Consider the following 5,693-nt stretch of genomic DNA (forward strand, 5'->3'; position numbering starts at 1 on the left):
TTCATAGTTTTGAAAACTGTATCCATATATATATAAATATATATATATACATATATATATATACTCGGGAACATCGACTCCCGGTTTAGAAATATGTTCACCTTTTGATCCCCTATACTAAGGGTAAACTCAAATACTACTTATTTCTAGCATAGGTATTATGCAACTATAAGCATTGAACCAACAGATATATAATCAAGAATATGAAACAGGCATGCATATATACCCTATCACATGCTACAATATATCGTAAGAATTTGCTAATAACAAATATGCATTTATCGCAAGATCATGCATATACACATATACATCACAACAACAGTTATACGGGTAGAAAACTTGCCTGAGTGCTCCCGGATAGACATAAGCTTAGAGTGGGTCCGATAACCTATAAACAACAACATAAGTCGGAATTAAACCCCGGTCGCTTAAGAAACTAGACTTTAACCATTTAGAGTCCTAACGTTCGCTTTCGCACTTAACGATTTACTTAAGTCGCTCGAGTACCCTCGGCTCCACCATTTTTAATAATTTAACCATTACGAGTTTTAAGGCGATTCCTTCGCGAGTACCTTACCAACTGCCTAATCCACTTTACATAATTGTTTCTTACCCCAATTAGTCATTTAAGGTCCTTAACCAAGGTTTCAAAGTAAGGCGAGGGGTAATGGTTCGGTCGTGAAACGCCGTTACTTAAAATGGTCGTTTCTCCTAAACCGTACATCGGATTTAAACGAACCACATATCAAAACGAAGCTCGTAACATGAACTATCTAAAAAAGGCAATGGTTAAAGCCTAGCAGGGATTTCTCGGGTCCTAATGTTATGAACAAAAGTAGTCTAAAGTAAATCGGACATTACGACGGCTATGTTTACGCGATTTCCCAATTTTATACCATTCCAATTCAATCACCAAACAACCCCAATCCATTCATACAACCAAAGTCCATCCATATCACACTACAACAGCCCCAATCAACTCAATATTAACAATTATACTTATTCTTAAACTTGAATTTAAACTATACTTAAATCCTTTAACCAAACCATAAGATTTTAACATTCAATTCACCACCATTCCAACCCAAACTCTAAACAAACAAGCTTCAAGCTACTCTTTACCATAACTATCAAAATCATCCTAATATACAAAGTAAAGCTAGGGTTTGGAGATGATATACCTTCCTTGAAGTGATGTGAGTAGCTAGGAAGCCTTAAGAAGCCTTGAGATGTCTTAGAGATGCTTGGATCTTAAAGGAAAAACAAGAAAAATCAAGTTAAAAACCTTGAAATCACTATTCATTGTCTTCTTCATTGATTTCTTGGAGAAGATTAAGAATGAATTGGAGGCTTAAACTCATAAGATAGCCATAACTATGCATAAGGAGTACTAGAGAATTATCTTACCAATTTAGGAAGCTTGGAACTTGGATTTTGAAAATTCTTCTCTTTGAAAATGGAAAAAGCCGAGAGCAAGCTTCTTGGTGAAGAGAAATAAAATGAATTTTGTGTTTGCTTTGTTTTGTTTTGGTTGGTTGATTTTCTTTTGATTAGTTTTGATTAATTACCTTATTAACCTTGTCTTTGTGTGGTTATAAACCAACCACATCTCCTTCCCCTTATGTCATGCTTATGTCATGCTTATGATGTCATCTTCCCTTACTTGCCCCCTTATTATTGGTTGGATGACCTCATCATACCTAACCTCCTTGATTAACTCCCTAATTGTTTGCCTAATGACCGCTGATCTGTTATACGGTTCGCTTAACTTTCATTCTCGTTTCTCGTTTGAGGGATCATACCCGGGATCTTATTACTTGGGTTTCCTTAATCTTTCTCAATACATTATATTCCTTTTATGATCCTCTCTTATAATCCTTTAATTTAAATCCTTTTTATCCTGTTACCTTATACTCAATTCCTTCCGTATCTAGTGGATTTCCGGGAAAAATCAAAGTGTTCGGAATTGGATTTTGACGATCTTTACATACACTTATATACCATATAGAGTACTAATAAAATCTCAGAATATCCAAAACAGAACCCCTACATAGTGTGGCATGAAAAGTTTTCTCATTCAGCAAAAACACTATTCATAAGGGTTACAAAAAGTTCAAAATTTTGGGGGTTATTATAGTCTCCCCTCCTTAAAAGGATTCCGTCCTGGAATCAGATAGAAAATGAATAGGGATACTCTCTTAGCATTGCACTTTCTAACTCTCGAGTAAATTTTCCCACATTGTGGTCCTACCACCAAACTCTGCCTAGTTTGATAACCTTTCTCCTAAGCACTTGCTCATTTTCACTCTATAACCCTTCCTGGTTGCTCCATATAGGTTACGTCGGGTTGCATGTCTATGCGCTCATATGCCCCTATTTGTCTGGCATCCGAATTACACTTCCTTAACATTGATACGTGGAACACGTTATGAACTTGCTACATGTTCGGGGGTAGGGCTAGCTCATATACTAACTCCCCAATACGTCTTAATATATCCAAGGGTCCAACAATTTGTGGACTTAAACTTTCCTTTCTTTCCAACCCTCATCAATTCTTTTCAAGGGAATACTTTTAACAATACAAGGTTCCCTCCTTCCTATTCTTTGTCCTTTCGTGTCAAATCAACATACTTCTTATGTACATCTTGGCTACTACCAGTCGTCCTCTGATTAGATCTATTATATCCTTGGTCCTTTGGACTACTGCGGGTCCGAGCATCTTGCGCTCTACAACTTCATCCTAACATAAGGGAGATCGACATTGTCTTTCCTCAAGGATCTCATAAGACGACACCTCGATACCTGACATACGATCTATTATCGTGAGAAAACTCAATCCGCGTTAAGTGATCATTCCAAATTCTTTCAAGTCTATTGCACAGACTCTCATTATAGCTTTTAGCATTATAGCTCTTGCTTCTCAATACCCACTCTCTTCCCGTTCATAATCGCTACTACCTTCCGTTCCTAATATTATACTGGTTATACTTTTGCTCGTTAGCATTCTATAACCTTTTAATAAATGCGTCAACCTTAGTATCACGAATGTGTTTCCATTCCGAATACCACCACAACTTTACTGCTCCTTTTTCAGCTGTTTCTATTTTCCAAAGTTTGATCAATCATATAGAAGTAAAAGAATTTATTGAGAGATCACTATGATCATGAACACTTGTTATATTGCATAGTTAGTACAGAAGGTGGCCAGCCTTTAGTACTTGACAAGCAATTAAACAATAGATGGTATCCTACTAGGCTTCTATCACACAGATAGATAGTCATTCGGCAATACCTCCCCTTCTGGAAGGGTTGTTCTTCTCAGCTTACATGAAATGAAAAGAAGAGAAAAGAACGAACTGAAGAGAATTGTATATACGAAAAAATATACTGCCACAAAATATCTGGCTTGGAACCTACCTCTGAATTATAAAGGTTTGTCATAGGAGAACAAAACATATGTGTATATATATCAACATCAAGTATTATCGCATCGCATTTCGCATGCTTAAATATTTTTGCTATTCCATCCATCATTCTATGGACCCATGCTCTTCCTTGAGCTTATACACAATCACCTCTGAAACTCCCTCGATATCGAAAATCGAATCCGGGATCTCATTCTAGACATCATCGTTACTAGAATTTTATGCTTGCATCGCAACCTTCCTCGTATAGTAATACGACTCTCTATTGATAAGAAGGAATAAATATTCAATAGGTAGATACTCTACTTAATTAGTCTATCAATGATAACTTATACACTACCACGACCCGATTAGTGGTACTCAATCTCAACATCCACTCTAATACAACTCTCACGGTTGTAATTAGCTCATTACTTGCAGAATCATTGCTGCATTACTATGGTCCACCACTGACCTACTGTCGTCATTCACTTTCCATGAAATCTTAATATCTAACCATACGGAGTCCATACATGTCGTATAGAATACTTCTAAGGAGTTAACATAATCACCAATCATAATTCATGAAGAACACTCCAAACTCTAACGTACTTTCATGACATGAAGTAGATAAAATTGCAGAAGAGTTTCAGTCAAAGCAATGATAGCAGGTTAATACCATTCTTAATCGTATGCCTTAAATAGAAGACTTAACTCAAGGGTTCTTCTAGTCCTTTTTGAAACATGGTCCTGGATTATTCTCAAGATAGGACCTTCTAAGATAGATAGCCCACTCATGGCGATTACACGAATTAAACCTTTACCAACTACTATTACGGTTGGGTATTGCACAGTCATCAGAAGGAATGTCAATCTTCCAAACATAATACAACCTTCACAGCTTTAACCATCATCACTGTATTTCTTTGGCACAAGCGCCTATAATTATCCTCTTACCTTTAAAGTGTCGGCCACCTCTTTGGCCTTTCCTGATAGTAAAATTTCCTTACAGTCAATGTCATTTTAACCACCTCCAAATAAATTTTCTACCTCATTTCAATCACTGCTTATGTGAAGATGTTTTCCTTAAAATCTGATGAGTAAAAAAAAATATCACCATTTTTCCATAAGTTATTGCCTCAGTCTTTAGAGGTTAATCACTATCACGACTGACTCTCAATCATACTTAGAACATCTTTTATCTTAAGTCCTAATTTCCCTGAACAATATCGACCATTACTGGTTCGATCCATACTTTCTCGTGGTTTAACACGTGCCCCACTTGGTATCATTATAATTACGTCACATTTCCTTTATCAACATTTCTATTCTTGAGAATTTTGAATATTACCGTTCTCCTTGTAAAACCTCTAAGGTTATCCTTGAATCGTTCCTCCTGTATTCCCTAGATACAGGGCATATCAAAATACCATATACTAATACTAGAATCATTGTCTATATACTTTTGAAAAAATTTCTCCACTGATTCTTTAAAGGTTGTTGTTCCCTTAATCCTTTCCAATTCATACTGTCAAAACTCATACTATCCCTATTAAGGGTGAAATGCCAACCTTTATGCATTCCCCTAGGATTCGTTTTAAGTTACCGATGTTCTATCCTTAATTCCACCTTTAAAAAGGTACATGCATCCTTCCATGGATAAATCAAGTCATATATCCCTGATAAGGGCGTCTTATTCAATCATTCCTACCTCGACAATATATGCCTAATTTCACAATAACATCTGTATTCAAAATGAGGCCAATCAATATGGCCTCCAAAAGATAACAACGGTTATCCGCTTTTCTTGTCTAATTTGGTAACGATACAAGGATGTTCTGGAAGATATTGGTCGTGTTCAACGTGAACCTCTTCTTTATAATTCCTTATTTACTTTTGTTGTTTATCTCAACAGTCACCTCAATGTTGGGATATCTTTCATATCTGGTGTCTCCCTTTCTGGGTATCGAGCCACCGATCTTACACTTCACATTCTTGAAGGTCACTTCCTTCATCCAGTTTTCCTAATTTCTTACTTTCTTGTCTCCTTAGTCCATCCGCGTCTCATTATTTATTCTTCGAACTATCTCAGGGTTTCCTCGAATCCTCCCAACTTACAGGGGATAAAATATATGTATCTCTTATGCCTTCAACCATCAATTTAACTTATGGTGAATCACCCTCATCCTGACGATTACATACTTTTCTATTTCTATTGCTACGAGTCTTTAGGGTTTCCTCATACCCAACTTCCTTATCATTCCTCAAACTCTATTGCCTTTATATTCC

This window comes from Apium graveolens, chromosome 2, assembly GCF_009905375.1.
Source record: "Apium graveolens cultivar Ventura chromosome 2, ASM990537v1, whole genome shotgun sequence".
NCBI classification, from domain to species: domain Eukaryota; kingdom Viridiplantae; phylum Streptophyta; class Magnoliopsida; order Apiales; family Apiaceae; genus Apium; species Apium graveolens.